Source organism: Marmota flaviventris, chromosome 1 (genome assembly GCF_047511675.1).
Source record: "Marmota flaviventris isolate mMarFla1 chromosome 1, mMarFla1.hap1, whole genome shotgun sequence".
In the NCBI taxonomy this organism is placed as follows: Eukaryota; Metazoa; Chordata; class Mammalia; order Rodentia; family Sciuridae; genus Marmota; species Marmota flaviventris.
In genome coordinates this window covers 156,441,515-156,469,177 of record NC_092498.1, presented here as the reverse complement: position 1 = coordinate 156,469,177, position 27,663 = coordinate 156,441,515, and the positions used below count along the sequence as shown (strand labels likewise).

The following is a 27,663-nucleotide window of genomic DNA, read 5'->3' as shown; positions in this document are numbered from 1 at the left end:
ATCCTCTCCCTACATATTCAGACTACCTACTTCATCTATGACAACAAAGCCCATGGAAGTTGAAGGGACTTGTCCCCTAAGATGTCTCATCAAGTAGGATCAAGCATGGTGATGGTGGCAGCCATTGCCTCTACTCCCTCCCCTGACAAATATTCAGCCTGCAAGGTGCACTATATGGCTCATCTTCACATCTCAAGGAGATAGGAGCAGTGTGGGGGGTTATGAGGTCCCAGGCACATAGTTGAGCCCCACCTTTCTGTACTCTGGAGTTGGGTAGAGATAAAAGCATTCCTGAGGAGGGGTCTGAAGCTCACTGCAAGGCTGAGACTAATCACAAACAAGCACAAGGCTTGGGAACCCCATTCCTACTAACATTCAGATGGCCTCACTGAGGCCCAGTCAGCAACAAGTGTCCTGACAGGCCGAGGGGCTATAGCTGGGCAGGTGTAATAGTTACCATGCTGGCCACTAGCCTGTGTGAACAGTGTCCTAGGCCTGGAACCCCCCTGCCACACACACACAGACGGTGGGTGGACCCCTTCTGCCAGGCCCCTCCATCACCATGGCAACACCCAGGCTTCTCTGGAAGGACAGAGTGTCTTTGTGTGACACAAAGCCCCTTTGAGGGGTAGTAGGGGTGCAGCCCCTAGAAGCCTATGGCCAGAAAGTCTCTGGGGAATAAGGGAGGCCCTCCTGGCCCAGCCTTTCTTCCCTGGTTTGCAAAGCGAAAGCAGCCATGGTGGGAATGCCTGATGATTAGGGGATGGATCAGCCCAGGAGATACAACAAAGGCTATGGGCCTACTCACTTTCTCACACATTCTTTTAACAAGAAATGATTTCTTACTTGATGATGGGAAAGACCTTTGCAGGGGGAACTTGTGCTTGATGAGAAACACCTAGGACTGGTTACAGGGACAGTGATGGGCTGGGAAACCAGGCCTAAGGGTCCCTACTCACCCAGTGGGAACTGGAAAGTAGGAAGTCATAGGCAGGTGAGCAGGCAGAGCCCAAGGCTTGCAGGTAAGGTGGAGGGAGGTCTGGCATCAGGTCTGTTTGGGACTGGTTATGGCATCTGGGCCCCACCCCAGCTCACTGTCCTCCTACTTCTCTTGTCTTGGCACTTCCTGCTGTAGGGAACCCTCACTTTGCTGGCCTTCTCTGGGGAGAACATGGCCCATCCAGCTGTGCTGCCTGTAGCAAACTTGCTGGAGCCATAAACCCCAGGACAAGTCTAGACAAAAAGGAATCTCACCATGGACTGGCTTGATCCAGGGTCAGAGAAACAGAACTCTGGGGTCAATGCAGGTCCTGGGCACCCCTTAACATGGTAGCCCCATCTGCAATCCCACTCCACAGTTGAGGCAAGAGGTGGCTAGGCCACATTTCAGGAGATCTCTAGTCCTGGAGCCCTTCCCTGTCCTGGCCTAAGGGTCCCTACTCACCCTGACTGCTGCTGACGAGGCGCTTGGCAGTACCCCTACATGCTGGGCTCCCTGCCTGGGAGGCCCTCACCAAGTGACCTCAGTCTGACCCACAACAGCTTTGCTAACTAAGCTACTGGTAGAGGGTCACAGGTCCTAGTGGCAGCAGGAGGTGGCATTGGCCCCAGGAAAGATCTGTCCCTTTGTGTGCAAATGGGCCACCCCCAACCTGGCAATACCTCTGAGTCAGCAAGTGCTCTCTCCAGCTCCCACAGAGGCCACCACCTCATCCATCCTGTCCTGATTTCCCCATTGGCATTTGTGCTATCTGCTGATGCCTGTAGACACCAGGATATGCCTGTGGAGACCCACTATTCAATAACACCCCATCAATCCTCCCCACAGCCCTGTGAGCACAGCCAGACTGCAAAGGCTCACACAGGACAAAGTGTTGAAGTGTGCTCCAATTATTCCCAGCCAGGGGCCTCTTCTACCCAGGGAAGATGGGGATCTAGGTTGGATTGCCTATATCCTTCAAAAGGTAGTTGCTTGGTAAGAATGAGGTGTGGGGAGGTCAGGACAGGTGCACATGCCTAACCCCAGCGACTCAGGAGGCTGAAGCAGAAGGATTTCAAGTTTGAGGCCAGCCTTGGCAACTTAGTGAAACCCTGTCTCAAAGAATAAAAATAGGACTGAGGATGTAGCTCAGTGGTAAAATATCTCTGGGTTCCATCACCAATACAAAAACAAAACAAAACAAAACCCTGTGACCCAAAAAGTGGGACTCCCCCTTTCCTGGTCCTGCCCGCATAGGGACCACAAGCAAATTTGGTCAGACTTGGGAACAGCATGGAGAGACCTGGGCATAGCACTTTTGACTTTGTATCAGGAGGATCCTCTAGCTGCCATGGCAGAGGCTGCTGTGGTGGAACTTTGGATATTTGGTTGTGGATGGATGGGAGGTTGGAGTGGGTAAATAAATGGGGAGTTCAGGATGACTATAGGAGTTTGGACCTGGTCAGCTGAGAGAAGGAGCCCAGATCCTGCACTCCAGAGTGCAGGTGGGGATGTGTTAGGCTAGAGAAACCAAGGACCCACTGGATATAGGCGACTCCAGAAGAGAGATTAAGGCTGGAGACAGAGAACCACTGTCAGATTCTGAGAGATAATGAGGTGCAGAAAACAAATGAACAAACCAGCAATAACAACACCACCACCACCACCAACAAAAAACCCCACAGCATCATGGCTGGATGTTGTGGTGCACACCTGTAATCCCAGCAGCTCAGGAGGCTGAGGCAGGAGGATCACAATTTCAAAGCCAACCTCAGCAACTTAGCAAGGCCCTGTCTTAAGATATAAAAAAGGGCTGGGGATGTGGCTCAGTGGTTAAGTACCCCTGGGTTTAATCTCTGTAACCAACCAACAATAACAATAATAATAACAACAAAAAAACCAACAACAACAACAAAAAAAAACAAAAACAAAAGAAAAAATTAGGGCTGGGGAGTGCTGGTCTGTAAATCATCCACAAGGCCTGAATTCAGTGTCCAGTACCACAAAACAAAACAACTCCTCCCCCCACAAAACAGCACCACTTCCTAATAGGCCTCCCTTTAACATTTTTTTTTTAATTTTTGGGGGGGGGTGGTTACTGGAGATTGAACTCAGGGGCACTTGTCCACTGAGCCACATTCCCACCCTTATTTTGTATTTTATTTAGAGACATGGTCTCATTGAGTTGCTTAATGCTCAATGTTGCTGAGGCTTACTTTAAACTCATGATCCTCCTGCCTCAGCCTCCCAAGCCACTGGGATAACAGGCATGAGCCATTGTGCACCAGCTTTGCTTTAACATCTTTTAGAACAAGGAAATGACATTACTCTCCATGCCATCAGCTGTCATGGCTTTGGAAGGGACAGAAGCTAGAATACACTGAAAAGTCAGTCTTGGGAAGGTAACAGAGCTGCCATCATTTGGGGACAGTGACCTGTCCACCTGAAAGTCTAAAGACCCTCAGAGGAAAGGTGCTTCTCACCAAGCTCTTCCAGCTCAGCAAATCGGGGTAGCAGTTGGTACAAGATCTTGATCCAACCAGGAATGGTAGTCCATCCTATTGGGCAAGGTGGTTTTAGGTACCAAAGACCTGGGTCCCAAAACTCTGCTCTTACTCAGGGTCTTGTGTATATATGGCCTGTGGTAGCTGCTGCCAGGGCCCCAGGGGGACAGCACTTCCCTTCTAAAACCTGAGGTAGATGTTTCCATGCTGCTTACAATCCTGTGTCTCCCGGGTTCTGGAGCCAGTTCAGCTTAGAGTGCCCATGGCAACACACCAACCACCAGCAAATGAGCAAAGTCCTGCCTTTTATCTGCAAACAAGGAAGCAGGAATGGGCAGGGTACTCTCTCCACCCACCACCCAGGGCAGACTTCAGGCCCCGCAGTGTCCCCTCTGGCTCCCTCCCACACACATACCACAAGAGCCTTCTGGTAGCTGGATTTGTCTGTGTCCAGCTCCTGTCAAAAAAAAGGCATGAAGGGCTGAGGATACAGCTCATTTGATAGAGTGCTTGCCTTGCATGCACAAAGCCCTGAGTTCAATCCCGAGCACCACACACACACACACACAAAAGGCAGGAAGCCAGGCATGGTAGCACATTCCTGTAATCTCAGCAACTTGGGAGGCCGAGGCAGGAGGATTGCAAGTTCAAGGCCAGCCTCAGCAACTTAGTGAGGGCCTAAATCAACTTAATGAGACACTATCTCAAAAAATAAAAAAGGCTGGGGATGTGGATAAGCACCCCTGGGTTCAATCCCCAGTACAAAAAAAGGAAGAAAAAAAAAAAAGGCAGAAACATTACAGCAGGAAATACTATCAAGTCTGGAGATCTTCTCAAAGCTAACCACAGGTACATGTGGGTAACCACCCATATAGTCCCTGGTCATGCATGTATACAACACACAAATACATAGAGCACACCTATCCACAGGTACCCACAGATGCCCTCCCAGGTACAATACCTATGCACAGGAATTCATACCCATTTGTGGCCCTTCCTACTCCATGTGAAAATAGGTAGTAGATGGCCTGAAATTCCTGACAGGCTTCTTGGTGGGAAGTGAGGACCAGGGCTTGGCCATGACAACTCCTTCTGAGCACTGGCGTTCTGGGCAGACCTCTGTTGCTGTCCTGAACAATGGGCAAGGGTGCCTCTTCCCTAGCCAAGACTGTCCTCAGCACCAGTCTACAAGAAACCTCAGCCTCTGATCCCTGCCTCAGGGCCCTCAGTGACAGACTGGTGTGGATAGGCCCACAGATCCTGAGTTTGCAAAGGGAAAAACAAACAAATATCAATATCCAGTGCTTTGAAGACCCTCCTGTTGTGGGTGAACTAAGAAAGCTGCCTCTCACTGAATCACATTGAGTATATTTACTAGCACAGATGTTGGGAGTTGAAGGTACATGCCCCTCAAAAGGCTAAAAAGACAGTGTTCAATGAAATGAGAATTGACCACAATGAAAAGGCGTCATCGTAATCAGGAGCCCATGGAGATTTACAGAAAAACATGACAAAGGCAGCAAATTGCAGAGAGGATACTGTAGAAAACCAGTATACAATGTCAGGCAGAAGGCAGCAAATCAAGATGGCCTTCCAAACCTAGCAGAAAAATACAGATGACAAAAGGTGGATGGCAGGAGATGTAACAGGAATTCCCAGAGTAAGGATGAGCTGAGAGGGTTTTACTGACCATAGAAACATGGCAGGGGGAGTCATAGAAGAGGGGACCCTCATCATGTTGAAGTTGGACCCTGAGTTGAGGTGAGCTTTTTGTCCAGAAAAGGTGTTTCCATCCATTTCTGTTGCTAATAACATATTACCCAAGACTGGGTAAGTTATGAAGAGGTTTACTTTGGCCCATGATTCTGGTCCAAAGTTGAGGGGTCATATCTGATGATGGCCTTCTTAGCAGGGTCCTGAGGAGGCACAGAGCATCATATGGCAAGATGCAGGGAACACAAGAAAGCAAGCAGCCAAACTAGCTTTCATAGAAGACTCACTCTTAAGATAACTCATTAATCCATTAATCTACCAATCATGATTAGATTAATCCATTCATAAGGGTAGATCCCTAATCACCTCTTAAAAGGTCCCACCTAGTCCCACTTCTTAGTATTTCATAGAAGGTATTAAATTTCAGCACAAATTTTATTTATTTTGGTTACTGGGGATTTAATCCAGGAGCAATTTACCATCAAGCTACATTTTTAGAGACAGGGTCTCACTAAGTTGCTTAGGGCCTCGAAAATTGCTGAGTTTGGCCTTGATCCTCCTTTTTCAGTCTCCAGAGCCACTGGGATTATCCGTGTGTGCCACTGTGCCTGATTCAACATGAATTCTGGAGGATACAAACCATAGCAGAAGCTGAGGAAATCATGGGCATGTCTTTCTCCAGCATTTCATGATTCAGTCTCATCAAAGTCACATTTCTGTGATATGTCTGCTTCATGATGTAGGGAGAAGGTCTGCCAGGTCCTAACCTGCCAACCTTGCTGAGGTCTGGGTCACTCTTTTTGCCAGGATGTCCACAGCCCTGGAGAAGACATTGACCACCCATGTTAACTTCAGCATGGTTCCCACTGCCTGGCTCCTATATCTTACATCTCAGATGCTCTTTTATGGAAAGGAAAAGCTGATGGCTTTGTTAAAAAAACAAAATGCCTTTCTTCTTTACCTTGAAATCTTCTCCCCACCCCAGGCTAGCCTCAAATCCCTGGATTCCAGTGATCCTTTTACCTTAGCCTTTCAAGCAGCAGGTGCTATAATATGTGCCATGGCACCAGCTAATATCCTGATATCTTTAAGCAAGTTAACCTAGCTCCAAAATTCCTTAAGGAAACAACATGATGAAGTTCTGGATTTCAGGGACATAATTCTATCATTCCCTCTGAATGGCTTTCCCTCTGGAGGCAGTGAATATGTCTCACCTGGAACCCTGGACACTAAGAAAGCAGTTTTGCTTTGAGAACCAAAAGAGGAAGAAAAACTCCAGGATCTATAAGGCCTGAAAAAAATGGGATCCTGTGCTTGTACTGCTGGATTTAAATCTGGGGGTGGCCACCACTATGATTTGGTAAGAAGTACGCAGCTTGGGCATGAAGGCAACATTCTTCTAGGGAACAACTGCTGAGACAAGGAACTGATTCTTCCAGCAAGACTCTAGGATTCTGAATTTATCAAGACAGCTTTGGGTGTCTGAAACAGGTCGCTGTCAACTGACCATGGGAGCATTTTTATTATCATGGGAAATCAGGATTGATGATTGCAACACATTAAGTGTGAATTCAAGAAATATAAAACAAGATCCAACCAAGTCAAAAAATAACCAAACAACAAAGTAAAACAAAAAACTCTCTTGTTCTGGCATGTCTTTTCTTTGTATTTTAAAATAAAACACTGGTAAGAGAATATTATAAAGCAACTATGTGGGCTGAGGATATAGCTCAGTTGCTAGAGTGCTTGCCTTGTATGCACAAGGCCCTAGGTTCAATCCCCAGTACCAAATTAAAAAAAAAAAAAAAATATGAGCTAACAAATTACATAGCCTAGATAAAACGGATAAATTCTTACAAACACACAATCTACCATGACTAAATTGTGAAGAAACAGAAAAACTTCAATACAATAGTCCTCCCTTATCTGTGCATAATACATTCCAAACCCCCATGAATGCCTGAAACCACAGATAGTAGTACCCTATTTTTTACTGTTTATATATATGCATACACACACACACATATATGTGTACATATATATCAGTGATAAAGTTTAACATAAAATAGTCACAGCAGGAGTATAACAATAACTGATAACATTGAGCAATTACACTGTAATAAAATTTATGTGAATGTGGTCTCTCTCAAAATACCTTATTGTACCATATTCACCCTTCTTCTGATGATATGAGCTGATACAATGCCTACATGATGAGAAGAAGTGAGGTGAAAGACATACTTAAAAATGGTGTACAATTTAAAACTTATGAATTGTTTACTTCTGCAACTTTCCATTTAATATTTTCAGAACAGAGCTGACCACAAGTAACTGAAGCTGCAGAACACACAGCTGTGAGCTGCACATGGTGGTGCATGCCTAAAGTTCCACCTAATTGGGAAGCTGAGGCAGAAGGATCATGAGTTCAAGGTCAGCCTCAGCAACTTACTGAGACCCTGTCTCAAAAAATTTTAAAAAAGGCTGGGGAATGTAGCTCTGCGCTAAAGCACTTCTGGATTCAATCCCCAGTACAATGCTTGCCTCCCATGCACAAGGCCCTGGGTTCAATCCCCAGCACCACACACACACACACACAAAAAAAAAAAAAAAAAAAAAAAAAATCTAAATTTTCCTTGGCCACCATCTGGAAGGGTGGTCTGGGTGGGGGAAACAAGGCCACCTTGGCCTCTATGGAATTTCAGGCCAGAACTAGGCACCAGTTGGCACAGTATCTGGCACATAGCAGGTGCTCAATTTGTTTCTGCTGCACTGAGGAAGCAGGGAAAAGTCAGAGAACAGTGCCCAGGCCAGCAAAGCAGTGCAGTTCCTGTGTTCAAGAATCGGAGTTTGTTCCCTGCATTGACACAGATTTTTGCAGAAAACTCCAGAAATGTCAGGAGAAAGACTGCTTTGGGCTGCAGCAGGCTCAGAAGGCGATGCCTTGGGATTTCCACATTTAGAAAGATGGGGAAGGGGAACAACTGCTGAGACAAGGAACTGATAGGCAATCAGAAGAGTTAATTAAGATGGCTGAGACTTAGATAGAACCTCAAGATGGTATTAAGAGGGAAGATCAATTAAATATTTGCTGAAAGAGTGGGCAAAAGAAACATGTCCAATGCAGGAACTTCCATGGCTCCAGCAGAAGCAGACCCCACCAGGTGTGAGGAAGGGGATGGGGACACTTCCTTCACGCCTACCCATCCCTGCTCAAGCCTGCTGTCCTCATCTTACCAGTGGTGGCTCTGGGAGGTCATCCCCATCAACAGGGGTGGGGAGGCTCTGAGTACGCTGGAGCCAAGTTACCAGGAACAAGAAGACCGCCATATTACACAATGAACCCCAAGGATCATGGCCCAAGGCTCTTCCAGGGCACAGGCTGTCTGGGCTACCATCACAGATGCCTTCTCCTCTACACCATGCTTAGCTACTCTGGAAATCCCTGGGTCTGAAAAGACATAAGTCTGTGACTACAAGGCTTAATTTAAAATTAACCAATGCCTGTTTCATAGGTTTGGTAAATAAATATCTGGAATTATTACTCCAAGCACAAAATACTCAGTGAATTAGTTTCCTTAAAAACAACAGCTCCCGGGCTGGGGATGTGGCTCAAGCGGTAGCGCGCTCACCTGGCATGCATGCAGCCCGGGTTCAATCCTCAGCACCACATACAAACAAAGATGCTGTATCCGCCGAAAACTAAAAAATAAATATTAAAAAAAAAAATTCTCTCTCCCTCTCTCTTTCTCTCTCTTTAAACACAATAAAACAAACAAACAAACAAACAAACAAAAAAAACCAATAGCTCCCTGTAGATGATGGGCAAATGCCAAAGAAATATGAAGACTGGAAAGGGCCCACTCGCTGTGAGGTCCAAGAGGGAAGATGGTCTTAGTCTCATGCAAAGCCCTGGTCCCAAGCCAGGACTTAGGCTGCAGTGGTCAGGATAGCTGGGTGGAAGCCCCAGCAGAAGGAAGGTAGTTTTGGCATGCTCATCTTCTCCAGGGCCCTGAATAGCAATGATCCCTACCCCCATCTTCTCCAGGTGGGAAGGACCAGGTGAAGCTTATAGTCTATACTGGCTGGGGTGGGGGGTCCCAGAAATTCCATGCCTAAGGGGCTGCCATCTCCCAGTGCATTCAGCAAAGTCCCCTCCCCAGCAATCCCTGTTCTCAGAAGGCACAGTATTTGGCCCAGGGTGCTTAGCATCTTCCTTCTTCCTGTCTTTGCACAAGGGGCCTGGTCCTCCAATCATCTGCTCACTTCCTTCCTCTGCATCCCTATCTACCTCCTCTGGCACTCTTGTCTCCCCCCATATCCCACATCTCCCTGTCCCCTCATTTCCCCCTGCTTCCCTCCATCCCCTATATTCCTCTACCCTTTCCTTGACTGCATCCCACCCTGTCCCCACTCTTGCTTCCCCCTCACCCTGTCAGAAGTCTGGGCAGTTTCCAGCATCCCACTCTCACTAATGGTGAATGGACTGAAGAGCTCATGGTATGTTTTGAGGGGTACAGCTAACCCCCTGAGCAGAATCCTGGAGCCCCTACCCTAACATAGGCCTCTGCAAGGGAATGAGAGGAGCTGAGGGGCCTCTAGATATGTATACAGTAGACTTAGCTCTAAGGATGCTACCCTGACTGCCAGGGTCCATCAATGACTCACCTGCGAGGTGGTCATATGCAGGGATGCTAGCACTACCAGACCTCTGACTCTCAAGGGGTCTGTGCTGGGGGTGAGGAAGGGTCCATGACTAGGAGACCAGATGGTAGAGTCATAAACAGAGAGGAAGGCCCCAGCACCTACTCAGCTCTGTGTCTATGGTAGGTTCTGTGGGGACCAGTCCCAGACCCAGGATAGTCTAGGTTCCTAAAAGACCTACCCTGTGTGGTCTTTGAGGCAGGCTCTATAAGGACCAGGATGGGGACCGGGACCAGGACTGCGACCAGGCCCAGGCCCAGACCCAAAATGGCCTGGGTTCCTCAAGACCTACTGTGTGGTGTCTGACACACTCAGTAGGGATCAGTTTCAGGTCCAGGGCAGCCTGGGTATCTTGATGTAGTACTATAAGTGCTGTCACCTCATACATGCCTGCCAGGGGATTTAGGCTCCCATTTTATAGGTGAGGAACAGTGGGTGGAGAGAGGGTTCCTAGCTGGCAGTATGGTTCTCTAGATTGTTTTCCCAGAAAGACTCATCTTCTCTGCAGGTCCCAGAATAGGCTCTATTTGCAGAGATGGACCTGAATGTTTCTTGTGAGAAGGGCTGGCACTGGTCACAAGCTATGCTCCTAGGCTTCATTGGTGTGTGATCCTCCCTGCCAAGGCACTGACCACAGCAGACACATTGCCTGCCTTGCCAGGACCTCAAGGTTCAAGTTCAAGTTGTTCAAATACATAAAAGTGGCTTGGGGCACAAGATGTTTATTGCAGCATCCCTAAGGATGAAGAAGAAATGGCAACATTTTGAATGTCCATGATGGGATAAAGGATAAATTTCACAAGCCCTTAGGGGAAAATGCAAGGGACAAGGCGGAACAAGTCAGGAGTGTTAAGGAGAGGCAGGCCCAATACCACGGGGCACGTGGGTAGAGAGAGGGAAACCTATCCCCTTCCCACTCATATTTGCCACTCATCTAGACATTAGCAATAGGAAATGCCAATGAGAGGACACTAGGGAACTAGGAACCCAACCCACATCATACTTAAACACCGCATGGCAGTGGTAGTGCACACTGGTAATCCCAGTGACTTGAGAGGCTGAGGCAGGAGGATTGTTAGTTTGAAGCCAGTCTCAGCAATACAATGAGGCCCTAAGCAACTTAATGAGACCCCCACCTCAAAATTTAAAAAATCAAAATGGCTGGGGGATGTTGCTCAGTGGTTAAGCACCCTAGCTTCGATCTCCAGTACTAATCAACCAACCAACCAACAAAACAACAAAAAAAAACACAAGGCAGAGTGTGGCTCAATGGTAAAGTAACTGTTCTACCACACATAAGACCCTGAGTTTGATTCCTACCAGTACAAAATAAAATGAAAATAAAAACCATATGGTAAAGGACAGGCAGTGCTGGGTTGTGGAGATATGCAAGTATGTCTTTTCCTTACTTTTCTGTGTTTTCCACATTTTCCAGCACATACAAATCTACTATTAGAAATTAAAGGCAAAAAGAGGGATGCTGGCACCTCAGACACTGGGTCTCTTGTCAGCTAGCCTCTTTGTCTCTTGGGCACACCCAGGAGAGCCTGGCCCACCTAGATGTGGATAATAGAAGGCACATCTTGGCATCACAAGACTCAGGGCTTGGTGTAGGAGGTGGATCATTTGAGAAGGAAGACCTGCTTTGTGAAGGCTGGGCCTTGCCTGGGCCTGAGATTCCTCTGCCTACATAATTCTAGATTCTTCAGTGGTCCAGGCACCAGTTTTCCCATTTGTATACTCAAGCCCCTTTAGGGACTGTGGCCAAGATCCTGACCAGCTGGGATGAGCCCTGAGGGCATGTAGCACCTTCCTCCAGGGCACAAAGGACAGCCCCAGGGAAGACACAGTAGGGAGCCATCTCTGCAGACTCATTTATCTCACAAAATACAGAGGGAAGCAAGACTCTGGAATGGCCTAATAAGAATTTGAAGGACAGTGAAAGTATTTTGAATATAAAAAGTTTAACTAAAGACATATTAGCCAACTCAGAGCTGCAAAGTGTCAAGATCAGGTCAGTTCTGCCCCTCCCCCACAAAAAAAAATTGGGAATCAGAATCCCCAAGTCTGAGCTGCTGAGGGGCATTCCACAGAGGCGTTCTTACCACACAGAGCTGAGCTGATGACTGCTGGCCCCCGCAGCTGAGGGTCAGGCCTGGACAAAGGGTACCCAAGCCTGAGAGAAGGAAGGCACTTCACTCAGCCTGAGTCCAGAGGCATTCATGAGCAGATCCCCTAGGACAATCCTGGCAGGGAACAGCTAGAAGGTGACTATAGTCAGAATGACTGTATGAGGTCCAAGGGAAGGGCACAAGGAGTAAAGGAAGCTCTGGAGAAGACAACAATGACGCTGGGGGGCCTATAAACACGGGGTGGGGGGGGGTTGTGGACATCAAAATAGCCATTATGAAGACTGCCCAGGAGAGCCCTTAGGCAGAGAACATAAGTAGGCCACCTCATCTGATGGCCTGAACACTATAGGCCTTGCCATTCTTACAGCATAGGCCATACCACTAGTCACAAATCATACTGAGAAAGGGATGGCAAGGTGAAGTACCTGGCTAGCCTATACCAGGCTCTCCAGTCATGCAAGGTTCTTATGTGGCAGCCAGATCAACTGAATTGTCCACCAGCCCTTGTGGCTGGGACACATACAGAACATGAGTGAGGGAGGTGCCTCTACCTTGAATCATGAAGATGCCAAAGTTGGTGATCCCTGAAGATGAGGCCAACTGGCTTAACACCGCCCCCACACTCCCAGCATGACAAAGCTGCTTGGTCAAGGGGTGCCCCCAGGTGAAAGGTCATACAAGCTGATATCAGGAGGCTCAAGCTCCTCAGGGATGGCTCAGGGATTGGGGACCCTGGGGGCCTGCAATGACCCTAACAGTAGCCAGAATGTGGTATCTAAAGGCTAGACACCTACAAAGAGGTCCAGGTTACATTCTGAGCTTCTAGGGAGGGTCCTATCACAACAGGGACCAAGTCCCCTACTCTTGGTCAATGGGCCCCAAGTATACCACAACCTATGCAAGGAGGGTCAGCCTGCTTAAGCAGCATGAGTTTCAAGGGAGTCCCATAGAGATCTCAGGGAGGGGAGCTTGCAGTAATTCAACATACATTCAAAGAAACACGCAGAACAACCAAAACATTGAGAATAAAGACTGATGGCATGGAGTCTCCCTTACTTGGTCTTTTAGTTAAAAAGTAACAAGCAAACCTGGGCCTGATGTGGCTGCGATGGCCAATGTTGGGCATGGAGCTCAGGAAGTGGGAGCTGTTATCAAAGCTGAGTGTAGGGACTGTCTGTAACTAGGGACTGCCTGCCTGTCACCAGTGATAGCAAACCTGAGGACATAAGGACATCAAAATATTTCCAACTTCTAGTGACATTAGGCAAGATATTAGGCAATAAATGGTTCATATGCAACAGGAAAAACTAAACTAAACTCTCACCTGATGTTTATGGAAAAAAAAATTCTAGATGGATTAAATGCTAAGTGTTAAGAACTAAAGTAGAAACATCTACTAGAAGAGAAGACAAACATGTATTTATCTGGCTACATGCTGAGGAGGACTATACACAGAGTGATGGAACAACTAAAGAAAGGGAAAAAAATCCAACATTTTGCTACAAAGCATGAAAAATTTCTGAACATCAAAAACTGTCAAAAACAAAAAATATTCAGCAGGCAGGGAGATGAGCAAATAATTAATATGATTTATATCTTTAATTAATATCTTTAATATAGAAAGGCTCACATTAAGGGCTAAGAAACTCATCAAGACCCCAGGGGAAACCCAGCACAGGGACAGGCTGGGCTGGGTGCCTGTTTCTGAGAGGAAATACCAGGGCTGGCCCCCACCAGCCCTTGTCACCTAGGCCTGGCATCAGCATATGCCAACCCATCACATGGCCCTCTAGCTCTCCATCCCCAGGAAGCCCCACCATTCACCATCTCACAATCCCACAGTTAGCCACTGCTTCCCTGTTTGATATCCATCTTCTCAGCCAGACTGGGAGCTTCTCAAGGGCGGGGCTGGGCCTGGTGGGGTTGCCATGCCCAATGTTGGGCATGGGGCTCAGGGACTGGGAGATGTTATCAAAGCTGAGTGTAGGACACACATGTGTATTTATATCAGTCCCTATCTCAACTTAGCTTTGATGTCTCCCTCCTATCTCCTTCCTGGTTATGGGCAGAACTATATCCTGGGGCCCAGCAGAACAGGGAACTAATAAGTATGGGCCTGGCTTCTACTTGCTAGTCTGTGAAATGTGGTCCACTACAAATGCCATCACCCATTCATCTAATGCCTAGGTCGGACATGAATAATCAATCACAACACTCCATGGACAAAGTAGAGGCAAGGAGAAAAAAGAAAAAGAGGGGGAGAAAGAGAGAGAGAGACAGAGCAATAGATATGAGGAGAAGACCAGGAATTGGAAGCAGGAAAAGAGATAGAGGGACAGGAAAGGAGTGAGCAATGGCAGGAAAATCAGGTGATAAGGGCCAGGTAGCCTTGGATGTGTTTAGCTCCCGCGCCCCCATAGACTTTGTTACTAGAGATGACATCTGACCTGGCCTCCCTAAGAAGTTAAGGGGGATGGGAGCCACTCTCTCCTCACGCTGTTGTCTCCAGACACTGTTACCTTCTGTCACAAGCAATGTTATGTCCCAAGTCCTGGACACTCTGGCTCAGTAAGCCCTGGACACAGCCTGAGCCTCTTCTTCCCAGAATCCCCTGTATGGGTCAATGGCCTGAGCACTGAAATACTTGGCCAGATACTGGTCCTCCCACACAGGAGTCAGCAATAGACTTAGCTCCTCCCAGGCTGACCTGGGCTGGCCTGGTCAGCAACTTCCCACACCCAAGGTCCTTGGGAACAAGGAATGAGAAACCAGACCCCTCTCTCTCCCTTCCCCTACATCCCTTTGTACAGAACACTCAGACACCCAAAGACCTAGGGGTTCCTGGGTCTGCTGCTACCACCTTCTCCCAAGCATAGTACCAGTGGGCAAGGCTTCCACACTGGGTGATAAGTGTCACTAAGAATCCACAGGGCTGTCATTAGTTGAGCCTCCCAAGACAGCACTAGGTAGGGAAATGGGCAGATAGCTGGCTGGGAACTGGGCATCTGTACCGGAGGAACAAGAGTAACTAGGAATACTTTTTGTAACCAATCACCCATTCTGCCCAACAGCAACCATCACAGCAGTATTCTTGACAGGGTGTCAAGTGCCATCAGGGAGTCCCTTCTATTCAAAAGGTATAGGGGACATAATTATCACTCGGTCTTACAATCTGTTGTATCTTCCCAGTACCACATCTCAGTGAGCTATAATTAACAGATGAACTCAAAACACAGATAACACCACTGGCAGGGACCAGCACATATAACCCCCAGCTGTGCTCAGAGCAGGATATCATTTGCTAGGGCTAGAAGTGTTGGTCAGTGGTTCAGTACCCCTGGGTTCAATCCCTGGTTTGAAAACCAAAAAACAAAAAGAAGGAAAGAAAGAAAGAAAGAATATCATTGCTAAAATTGTCTACAGTTGTTCTTGCTCTACAATGGCAGAGTAATGTGGCTGTGACAGAGACCACAAAAACCTGAAAAACTGCAATATTCATTATTTGCCTCTTTCAGACAAAGTCTGTGGAAGCTGGCCTTGAGGCCTATCAGCTATGACCAGCCAGGTGCTCCAATCTCCTAGGAGCTACGCTGAGATGAACACAAGGCTGGGCCGGCTGTGCTAACACCAGACTGCAATGGCTGGTGTCCAAGCCAAACTGGATGGGGATCAGAACCAGCTAATGTCCTAATCAATACTTACCATCAATCTGGTAGGTTGGGTCCACCAGAGGGTTGTCCTCAAGTCAGACATCAAACTGGTGGCTGCTGCCCACATTGGGACCATTAGGAAATCCAGCAGGGGTTGCCATATCCAGCCTTTATACAAAAGGTTATAAAGCTCAACCAAGGTAAAGATGACCAGGATGGATGACAGTGCCCATCCATTCTCTATTGACCACACCTGCCAGGTTCAGCAAGACTATGCTGTCCTGTGTGGGAAACAGATATGCTCAGGCCAACCCCAGGCCACTTACCTGTCTCTATGGGAGATCAGCATGTCCTAATGCCCATCCTGTGGACTCTGGCTCCTGCAGAGAAACCAGAGGGCACTGTTTAACGCTACCCCGGCTAGGGTGAATTCCTTCTGGATTAAGATGTAATGGTCCAAATTATCTCCAAATCAGAATGATGTCATTCTGAACCCTAAGGTCATCCTGCAGTGCTCCTGACTCATAACCACACACTTGTGTGCACTTTCTCGTCCCAATGTCGCTGGAACCTAGTTTATATCAAGTCAACTTCTCTTTCCTTCCTTTCACCCTTCCTTCCTTCTTTCCTTCCTTCCTTTCCTTCTTTTCCCTCTGTAGCACTGGGGATCAAACCCAGGGCCTCATGCATACTAGGTAGGCACTCTACCACTCAGCTATATTCCCAGCCCCTCTTGTATTTCTAACATTGTTGAGAGTTCAGAGGTGTGGATTGATAGTGACCTCTTTTCCCCTTCCAGAAGGCTGGGCTCATTTTATCCTGATAAGAAGCATAAAGAGAGAAGTCCCGCACAAGAGACAGTCAGGACCACAGTTTTGGTGGCCTACTCAGGTGTTTACAATTCCTCCACCAGCATGGCCCTGATCCTTCTACCCTAGAGTCCACTCCTGTATTATGGAATAGTATCTGCCTGATGCTCCCAGAGGCCAGCCCAGATCTTTTGTTCTCCCAAATAGGCAGCAGCTCCCCAGTCCATAAGATACCAGTGGCAGGTAGGCTACTGATCCCAGAGTTATGTTCAAGTGCAACCTGGGACCTGGCTCTTGGGTGACCACATTGTATGGAGCCAAGATGGGGACAAGGTGGCACCTGTCCCTCACATAGGCCACATCTCACAGTCCTGGAACCACACACTTCCTGTCTCAGCCAACAGCCTGGGGACACATTCCCTCTCATTATATCCACACCTGGAGACTGCCAAAGCACCCATGTTGTAAAAATGAGAACCAGAATGGCATAGACAGGCAGGGAGGGATGGCCTTGGTTGGGAAGCACTTTCTTCTACCTGAGTGGAGGGTATTGGGAAGCCATGTCTGAGGAGAAAGCTGATAATGATGGGAGTTCTTTTGCCTCTGCTCTATGGTATTTTCCAGATTGTTCTGAGGCTCTATCCAACCTGTGTGGATGTGATCTATTTGGGTGTGCCAAGGATGACATTCCCTGTCCACAACAGCCCCTTCATCATGGGGAAGAACTTTGTGTAGGAGTGGGAACAGGCCATGGGTCAGGGCAGGGTTAGGGGATTAGGACCTGGAAGTCAGAGGCAGGAACAAACTGGGGCTCCAAGCTGGTGCATGCTCATGTGCACAATTAGTGTGCATCTGTGTATAGACCAGCCTGGAAGGACTTATCTGGAAGCAGCAGGTAGGCATGGTTTAGGGCTAGCCCCTAATATCCTCCACCCCAGTAGATAAAAATGCTGCTCCTATCCTGAGGTCTGAGGCTCAGGAATCCCTCCTCTCAATATGACATCTCTGGGACACATTTGCTTTTAGTTTAAATATTCACAACAATTTTGTCCCACAAAGAACTGTGTGAATTTATCATCAACCTTGATATCTTACAGTCTCTTCTCAGGACTTGCCATATGTCGCTGTTTTGTGCAATGCAAGTTGTCTGCCAACATCTCACTGATTCCTCCTAGGTGCCCTGAGTAGAGCTAACACCTCATTTTATAGATGATGAAACCAGGTCCAGGACAGAAAGTGATTGGACCAACATCTGAGCTCAGATCTTCCTGTCTCCAGAGTTCCCCATAATTTCTACCCAGCTGGGGATGGCACGTTCTCAAGAAGAATGGGGCTCCTGCCTTGCAAGGTGCCTCAGAGGTGGTGGTGGGAGCAGTGGTGGGGAAGAAGGGACTGTGGAGGCAAAATAGTGGTAGCCAGAAGGAATGTGTCTCGGTCTTAAGAGTGTCCTTGTCATAGTGGCTTCATACAGGTGAGGTCAAGGCAGAATGATTGTAGCCAGCCTGCTGGAAGCCCTGAGGCAGTAGATGGATGGAGGAAGTGATTTAAGAAATGACAGGACAGAGATATGAAGATAGATCTAATGATGAGAATTGTGACAAGGGGGTAGGAGATACCCATTTGAGAAGACCCTTTCAACACTCCTTGAGGCTAGTCTATAGGCTCAGGGGTCATCCATCTGGTCAAGGACACAGAAACAGGAATCTTGTAGCTAGGAGAGCCACCAACCTTGTCAGATGGTTCATCCAACAAATAGGTTGGCCTGGTCCTATCCTTACCATGGCCACTCCATGCTGGGACTCCTCACCAAACTTCCTAGTTACAGCCAAGCCCTGGGGTACTACCAGCCCCTGCCCACTCCCCACAGAACCACCTCCAGTCCTGGGAAGGTCTACAGCTCTGATGCAGTATCTGTGGCCCAAACAGAACACACAGACTAGGGCATGAGCCCAGCCCAGGCTGCAAGGACCAGTCATGCAACCAGACCATGAGCTACAAGTCCTAAGAATATGAACTGCATGAGGCAGTTCCTATGGTCACAAGCTGAGTCCACAGTGGGGACAGGATCTGGATTGGGCATGCTAGGCACAAAACCCATGGCCAAGTGAGATCAGATAGGTCTGAGAACTTGCTTTATATGGCTGCAGTGTGAACTTGGTAGGCTATAGCCCTAAACAGATCTCCTCCAAACCTGCTCTGTGAGCAGAGGTGGAACTGAATACAAGTAGCTGGGGATATGTTCTTCCAGAAACCAAGGTGGGCATATTTATGGACCACACCTTGGCCACCACTGAACAGGGGAGATTCATGTTTCCCAATGACAATGGTGTCCACCATAGCAAAACCAATGTGTTCCTCTAGGCAGCTACCACCCTGAGAACATCATATGGACACTGAGGTACAACCCATGCCTGTACCCTGCTGTGGTGACAGGACCAGGCTTGGGAAAGTGGCTGGGGTGCATGTCTGAAAGAGGCCTTTCAGGGCCATGCAAGCACAGGGCTCCATTTTTCACTGTTCCCACCATTTGGCCCTGGAGTCTACATCCAAGTGTAAGGGGCACCAAGGGGCTTGCCCCATGATCTCTGGCTCTTTTCCAGATCCACATTCTTGACAAGTAGCCCAGAGGAAGCAGAGCTTTGGCCTCCAAGGTGGGCACCTCAGGAAGGGTTCTAGTCCTTAGAAGGAGACTGAGTGAAGATGGTCTTGTCTGCCATGACCATGATCCCAGCTGCCCTCTGGTGGCCATGGCTGGCCCCTAGTTGCTTTGCAAGAGGTCAGCAGCCCCTCACTGGGCAGAAGCAGTGAAAAGGGCCAGTGAATGACTCAGTGGAGAAAGGAAGACACTTGTGTGTGTGTGTATGTCTGCCAATTCTGAAAATATCTTCTCAACCTGAAACAGGCTGATAGGTGAGCTCCTTAGCTGGAAGGTCCACAAAGGGATCTCTGACCCTCTATCTTCCTAATTCTGGGGTTCTTACAGAGTGGCCTAAAACCTCATCCTGACCTTAATGAAAGCCTGTTGTAAAAGAACATAAATTGTCTCTCAACAGGAGTTACTGTCTGGAAGTCTCTAGACTTTCTTGTGGCCTACCTGGTCTCTTGCAGTGCTGCCTCAGGGACTCCTCCATTCTCCATTCCTGGCAGAGTGGGCCTTGACTCCAACTGAAACTCTGCCCCCTCCCCCTGTGTTAGAGAATATGACAGATGTGGGGGCTGGCCAGACATGCCTGGTATCCTTGGCATAGCTCCTGGCTCCTCCTTGCAGGGTATCTCATTACTTCTGCTCCCACTCCAGGCTTGCCTTGTGCCCCCTAGGCCTCTTGGTGTGAAATGAACTCACCCTGAGTCCTTGTGAAGCACAAACAGAGCTGCAGCCCCATTCTCATGAGGGAGGTTGAGAAATGCAAAGGGCCTCTGGGACTTGGAAGAGATTTGAAGGTCCACCTCTAGAGGGGGTGTCAGAGCTAACATAGGGAACCAAGCAGTCTAATTGTGACAGGTGGTGGGAGCAGAACAGAATTTAAGCAGGACAAAGGGCTGAATGGAGTTCCAGCTTTGGATAGCAGGTCCTCGGGTCTACACAAATCCCAAAGGCAGTCCAGCTAGAAAAACCCAGGGGGAGGCTGTTCTCAGGATCACCCTCCTCACCAATTTTGGACTTGAGTTCTTGTGCTTAGTAAATACTCTGTGCTCAGTCATATGCGGGGCCCTGGTGCACCCCAAACAGAAAATAGGTATGAAGTTAGGGGACAGCAGAGAGCAGGCACCTCAGTTGGGATGGGACAAGGATGGGGGAAAAGTCTATGCCTTTCCAGATCCCAAAGCCTGTACTACCTGCTCAGGAACTGACTGGACATGGCTCTACAATGCTGGACCAGAGAACTCTGTCTCTGGTATCCAACACTATCTCAGGTCCAAAGATACAAGGAGCACAAGATAAGCAGCATCTGCTCTGAATGGACCAGCTTTATGACCACAGCCTGGATCCTGGAGTAGAGGCAGAAGGGCTATAGTCACCAAGGGGCTGGAGGTTCCCAGTGTACCTCTGGCTGGTATTCAGGTGATGATTTCCCCTGAGAGGCATCTTGCTCATCACTCCACCCTCTGGGCTAATACATTCTGGGGTGTGCATTACAATGTGGAATGTGCATGACCACCTGAGATTGTTAGCTCATATCACCAGACCAGTGTAGTGGAGGAAGCCTGAGGAGGCCTGTAATCCAGCAACTCAGAAGGCTTAGGCAGAAAGATCACAAGTTCAAAGACAGCCTCAGCAACTTAGAGACTCTGTCTCAAAATTTAAAAATAAAAAAGGGCTGGGGATGTTGCCAATAAGAAAGGTGGGGGGCGAGGAAGAGACTACCTACCCTAAAGGTTGACACCCAGGGGTCTGAATTTGTCTGAATTTAGAGGGAAGGAGCCAAAGTTTTTTAGTTCGATATTCAATCTGATAGATAACACAAATCAGAAAGGATTAAATGTAACCCAGTACTGAATTATTAAAGAGTTAAAATGGGAAAGCCAGGGAACTTAGACTCCTGCCCTGGGCAACTCCTCAGCAATCCCAGATTACACACCACTCAGAGTAACCAGGACCTTCGTCCGACAGAGAAGGTGGCAGGGATGACGTGGGGAAGTGACCCAGGCCGGGATACCAGACAGGGATCCCCAGCGGTGTCTCTCGCTTATTCCCCAGACGGCAGCAGCAGCACGGTGCGGGAACATCCTCTTGGCCAGGCTGAGGCCCTACGGCACACCACCCCTGGAAAGTTCCCCGGCCTCGCCGCCCCTCGGGCCCTTGGAAAGTTTCCGTAGCCGCCCGGCCCCGGGTTCGAGACGCCGTAGTCGCTCGGAGTGGACATCGCTGCGGAGCTGGGATCACTCAGCTGGGGCGCGCGACGCGGGGCGCCCCGGCCGGGTCCGGCAGAGCCCAGAGGCTGCGCACAAAGGGACCCGCCCCCGCGGGCCACGAGACTCCAGCGCGACGGTGAGAGCAAAAAGCTGGTGAGGTGGGGCTGGCCACCGCCCCCCCCCCCCGCCCCCCAATCCCGCTCTCGCGTGCACCTGGACTCAGGGCCCAGGAACCCATTCCTCCTGTCCTATTCGCACCCCAGGTCCCAGACCCCGCCTCAGCACAGCCGGACGTGAATTTCCAAACCTCCTCCCCAGCCCCGGGTTCCCGACCCCGCCCACCGGCTTGAGCTTACCTGGAGCGCAGCGTGGGCGGCTCCGCAACGCGGTCTCCGCCTCCAGTCGAGCTTCCCTGGGTCTTTAGGCGCGCGGGGAGAGGCGTTGCCAGGGCGCTGCGAGGGTCGCGGTCCACAGGGCCGCAACTTGAGCCGGTGCAGGAGCAGACCCCTCCCTCCCCGGCCCAGCGCTCAGCCCGTCAGCCACCCTCCCCGCCCCTCGCGCGGATCGTGCGCAAAGCTGCCCAGGCCCGCGACTCGACCCTCTGCCCCGCCCCATCTGAGAATTTTCCCATTGGTCGAGAAGCCCGGCAGCCCATGCCGATTGGACCGTTGCACAGAGAAGACGGTTTACCATTGGCCCTCGAGGTTGTCAGTGTGGCCAACGACCGGCCCCCTCGCGGAGAGGCCGAGGCCCCGGCACCTGCCTGGAACATTGCGGTGGCGGCCAGGGGCTCGGGACTGCCCCCTCCAGGCCGTCTTCTGAGGACGTTCTCAGATTGTCCGGCCTCGAAAGCGGGGATTGGGCACGGCCGGCGACTCTTCCCTACACTCCGGCAGTGTTGTGTCCATCACCAACCCTAGTTCGCAGGTATCCTCCAGCGCTGGGCGCTGCGCTCAGATCCCTTCTACTACCGTCTAATTGTATCCCTCACATAATCGGTGAGGGAGAGTTCTGCTACTTACCTCATTTTATTTACATTTTAGGGACAAAAAAACGAGGCTCAGAGAGGTTCTTGCTTTAGATGATGGGTTTAGTTGTCCGACTTCGGGATCTGGAACTCTCCCACTCTCACCGCCCCACGGCACCTGCAGCCCAGACGGAGTTGCGTTCTTGGCTTAGTGAGGCTGTGGAGTGGAAGAGGGCAGGAACGGAGTCCTTGGTAAACTACCTCCCCCACCAGGCTTTGATCTACAGACCCCTTGGGCTTTCACCATCCTGCTGTTCCTCTGTGACCCCCCTTTTCACCTCCTGGTGGCCTCTACACAACTCTCAGCCCGGGTATGGGGTGTTTTGTTTCTTCTCACTCCATCCTGGTGCCCCTTTCTCCTGTATTACCTGGAGTGATAAAGGAACATTGTGGGACTTTGGCTACCTCCTGCTGAGATCAGCACAAGTCTTATTTTCCCGTCCCATACAGAGCACCAACCTCCTCCCTGCAGTGATAACCCTAGGCCAGCTCCACTTACCTTTGTGGTTTCAGGGGAACCAACAGGAATGTTATCCAGTGGGGCTAGTTTGTGGAGAGTGAGTCAGTGAACCTGGCTCATATTTGGTTCTAAACCTTTCCTACCCTGATGAATCTGGAGATGACTAGTTCCTGGGTTCCTTGTATTCCCCAAGACCATGAGAGGAGCAAATTTACCTGCAGACAGGACTAATGGAAGTACACTTAGATCTAATCCAGACAATAATCCAACTATTTGGAGACTCCAGTTGTTTACCCAAGTTGCTTGGTCAGAACAAAGGAAGTGGCCTGGGTCAAAAACTCACCACTGGTACCACCATTGGGTCCCCCTGAGTCCTGGCAGTCATAATAAATCAATTTCAGCATGACACAGCCACTACCAATCCATTGTTTTTGCCATTTGATGTGAAAGCCATTTGGCATCTAGGCATAGGAATGCTGTTTGCAGCTGGGGGTGGGGATGCAGAATGAGGGATCACCCCCTGGAACTCAAGAGCCCCTGTGAACAATGTAGCTCTCTTCCTGTGGAGCTGCACTGTGGGTAACATCTTGAGTCAGATGCTATGTAGCTGGGCAGAGAGTGTTTGGTTTATTCCTTATGGGAGATTTAATAAGTCTGTCACAGGGCATCTCTTCAAGGACATCAGACCCTGCTACTCCTGGAGCCCTTCTTGTGATGACCTCATAGTCACGTACCACCTCCTCCTTACACTCATTTATAAGACCCAGATCCTGCTTGTTCAACATCACTATATCTTAGTATGGTCTGGCAGCTCAGAGGGAGATCGCTGGCACTAGCCAAACAGGATTGTGCTGCTGCTGTTCTATAGGAAGGGAGCTGCATGTCTGGATAGGTCTGCCACCTACTGGCCATGAGTCCTAGAATGTCTGGAGTTCTCTGAAAGGCTTCTATAGGTTCCTGAGGCATACAGTTAACAAGAGCTAGACAGCTGGGCAGAATGTGCTGTTGGGTGGTTCTGGGTTAGATTATTGCCTTTGCTTCTCTGAGCTGCAGTTTTCCATAGGGTGTCAGTGCTCCAAGTCAGGGTCAGGACATCAGGGTCTTCAACACAGGCCAGTGGGTATAATCCAGTCACCATTTTGACTTCAACTGGATGGCATAACTGCTCAGTGTTCATGTCTGTAAACTGGGTGAATAAGAATTGTGGACTGAGGGCTAGGGCTGTAGCTCAATGGCAGAGTGCTTGCCTAGCACTTGTGAGGCTCTGGATTCGATCCTCAGCACTACATTAAAGAAGAAAAAAAAAAAAAAAATATATATATATATATATATATATATATATATATATATATATTAAAAACCCGTAGACTAAGGCACTGGGTTTAGAGTTCTTAACACATTGTCAGTATTCTTAATGTAGCTGTCATGGTTTGTTGAACACTCACTTTGGGGCAGGCCCTGGGCCTTTGGTCCTTGACTCTCTACCTATGCAGTGCTCAGGCCCCTGCTATACCTCTGAGAATACTGGGGACAGGAAGCCCCAGGGAATGTCTCTATCCTTTTGAGACTAGCTCCAGTGAGTTCCCATCTGCTCACCTGGTACAGCTCAAGCTGGGCCAGCCACTCATCCTTGAGGCCTGGACCTGCAGAAGAACAGCCCACATGGGGGCTCAAAAGCTTTAGTAGCTCAGGTGTGGCTGAATGGCCTGGTCAAGGGTCTGGGCTGTGTCCTGATGAAGGAACATCAGGAGTTAGGGCTGCAGTGGGGAGAGGGGCAGAGGCTAGAGAAGCAAACTGGAGCGGGAAAGCGAAGAGGATGTCTAGAACCGAGCATGGATGAGTCCAGAGGTCGGGTTTAGGGGACAGGGATTGGAAGACTAGGACCAAGTCAGAGGGGGGCGGTCTGCAAGCGAGCATCCCTGTCCCCTTCCAGGAAGGAGAGCAGGGTGGACAGGTGACATGGTGTCCGCGAGGGCACAGGGTCACTGGACATTCGATTTTCCGAAGACACCTCAGCTGGCTGAGGAGCCCTGGAGACCAGCAAGACCATGGGGTTACGTGGCGCTCAGACGCCAGCACAGCTTCCAGACTTGACGCAGCTCTACTGCAGCCCTTGAGCGACAGCGCGAAGAGCCAACTGGGCCCTGCTCTTAGGTGCTCTACTCCGCCCCTCATCTCCTAGTCCAATGACTAAGTGCACTGGCAGAGGGTGGGGCGGGGCTTGAGCTGGCTACTGTGCCGCGCGGGCGCGGTACCCGGAAGTCGGCGGCGGCTGCGGCGGCGGCGGAGGCGGTGAGTGCGCGGCAGGCGACTTGGCCTGGACAACACTGCTCCCTGCGGGGTCGACCGGGGATCGGGGACTCAGGGTTCTTGGGGCTACGGTGGGACCGAGCTGCACCAGGGCGAGGCAGGCTGCACCAGGGCTAGGCGGGCTGCACTTCTTCGCCGTGCCTCAGTTTCCCTTTTCCAAGGCGTAGTGCGGAAATCTGGCGGCCTGGCTCAGGGATTCTGTTGGGTCCAGGGAGACCAGACCACCCTGGCCAACGAAAGCATCCCATGCAGTACTGGAAGGCGTTTGCAGCGTGCAGGTTGAGACCACTGGCACACAGGAGCAAACTAGCTGAGGGAATGCTGAGATTGGTGGGGTGTGGAGCTTCGTGGTCGCGGCAGAGTGGTAGGCTGCGGCCTCAGCCAGCGTCAGGGACTACTCTGAAGCCGAGTCACGCTGGCCCATCCCCCATGCTATCGCGCCACAGCAGGATGACAGCTGTTGCCCCTTTAGAGTAAGTAGCAAGTGCTGGGTCATCCCAGTGCCTGGATGCGGCCTTTTCCCGGGGGTGTCTTGAATAGTTAAACCCCCACCTCAACCCTACCTGGAAGTCAGGGGTGTGGACTGGGCAGGACTTCACCCACACCAGGCCTGGTCCCACTGCTGGACTAGGCCTGTATTCTCTTGGGCAATGGACACAGAGGACCAGCACCTCTCCCATACTCCTTGGCTTCCTTCTGGGTCACAGCTTTGGAGTGAACTTTCTACCCTTGGATAAGTCCCTGAGCCTCTGGAGCCTCTTTATCCAATGGAACAGCCCATGCTTAGCATGGGCCAGGTCTTTCATACCTTTCTGGACCCGCTGACTGCTATTTTGCTACCACTCTGGACTCAGCCATCTTCCATGAGACAGTTGTGATGGCAGCAATAAGAGGCAGCTGCGTGGTGCTTAGGAATGTATCCTCACACTTGCTCAATTACCCTCTGGGTAACTTTTTCGGGTAAGTATTTATTAGTCCAACCCTTTTTATAGTGAAGAAAATTCAAGCTAAGGGGACAGGTGGAGTTTCCAAGGTCGTTTAGAGCTAGGACTGGCTCCCAGTGCTTCTATTCTTCCTGGCCCCCCCCCCTCCCAGGAGCACTTCTGAATCAGGTGATCTGTCTGGTGGGGTGGTAGTAACTGGGGAGAGTGACTGGGATGGGCACAGCAGAACCTCTGCCTCCTCTGGGATCCCCAGGATCCCAGCACCCTGGTGGGGCTGGGTGACATATCCTGGTATTCTCACCTCCTTGGGCCCCTATAGCAAGGGTTCTCAGTTCCACGTTTTCATGTTACTTGCATGTCCTTGGACTGCAGGCCTCTCAGTCTGAGCATCTGCCTGCTCTGATGATTGATGACAATAGCGTTTTCCTAAATGAAGATGATTGGCTACCACAGCTCTGCCTGGGTTGCCCTGCCCCTATGCTTCATTGATGTCTTTACTTGTACATTGTTATTCCAATCGTGTTTCATGATGAATATAATCACTTGCAATGTTGTGGGGTCTGGGTCTGTCCCTACCTTCTATGACAGATGGTGGTTCCTATGACTACCTTCTGTGTCAGATGGTGATCTCTGCTGTCATCCTGATGTCTGCCCACGGGTGCTGCTTTTGAGAATGTCTGTGGAGAGAGTGGGTCTGTAGAGAAATGATGTAAGACAGGGAGGTCTGGAGGATTTCTAGAAGTGGGACCATGCTTGTCATTGACACTCTAGGTGGGTGAGAACTGGGGTCCATCCTTTGGTAGTGTATCAATCAGCACATCATAGCAACATGGGTGAGTCTGGCATTTGTTAGTCCTTACCAGGGGTTTGGTGATGGGCTCTGTGAAAAAAAGGTCATTCCGAACCAACTGAGCTGTTCTTTGAGGTTATTGGTGCAGATTCTCCCCTCCCCTTCATCTCTATTTCCTTTTTTAGACTGCAAAAATAATATATGCTCACTTAAAAAATGAAAAAGGCTGATCTCCATCTCCTGGATGGTTGGTGTACCTGCTGACATTTGAAAGTGCATTGACAAGTATCATATTAACCATTTTTTATTTTTATTTTTTGTGGTACTGGGGATTGAAGTCAGGAGCACTGTACCTCTAAACTACATTCTTAGCACCACTTCCTCACTCCCCTTTTTAAAATTTATTTTTTTGTAGTTGTATATGTGCAGAATGCCTTTATTTTGTTTGTTTTTTATGTGTGCTAACAAACCCAGTGCCTCAAACATGCTAGGCAAGTGCTCTGCCACTGAGCTACAGCCCCCAGCCCTGTCCCCCCTTTTTATTTTTTTTAAACATATTTATTTTTAAAAGTTTTTTTACGGGCTGGGGATGTGGCTCAAGCGATAGCGCGCTCGCCTGGCATGCGTGCGGCCCGGGTTCGATCCTCAGCACCACATACAAACAAAGATGATGTGTCCGCCGAGAACTAAAAAAATAAATAAATATTAAAAAAAATAAAATATTAAAAAAAAAGTTTTTTTAGGTGGATACAATATCTTTATTTTTATGTGGTGTTGAGGATCGAACCCA

General features: G+C 49.4%; 2 protein-coding genes across 6 annotated transcripts in view; one reads left to right on the top strand and one right to left on the bottom strand.

The window, feature by feature from the left end:
* Positions 1-21,857, bottom strand: part of Arvcf (ARVCF delta catenin family member) — a 49,404-nt gene extending 27,547 nt beyond the window's left edge. For 3 of the 4 annotated variants that reach the window (XM_027924290.2, XM_027924292.2, XM_071617809.1), the window contains exons 1-2: positions 21,699-21,857; positions 16,006-16,059 (exon numbers count right to left, since the gene is read on the bottom strand). The gene's annotated coding sequence lies outside the window, so the exon portion shown is untranslated. Of the gene's footprint in view, positions 1-16,005; positions 16,060-19,582; positions 19,675-21,698 lie in introns of all 4 variants that reach the window. The other variant, XM_071617804.1, reaches the window with a different exon arrangement.
* A 3,218-nt stretch (positions 21,858-25,075) lies between these two features.
* The window catches only part of Tango2 (transport and golgi organization 2 homolog), a 37,585-nt gene continuing 34,997 nt past the window's right edge, over positions 25,076-27,663 (top strand). The window contains exon 1 of one of the 2 annotated variants that reach the window (XM_027924286.2): positions 25,076-25,121. The gene's annotated coding sequence lies outside the window, so the exon portion shown is untranslated. Of the gene's footprint in view, positions 25,122-25,641; positions 26,100-27,663 lie in introns of those variants that run through there. The other variant, XM_027924287.3, reaches the window with a different exon arrangement.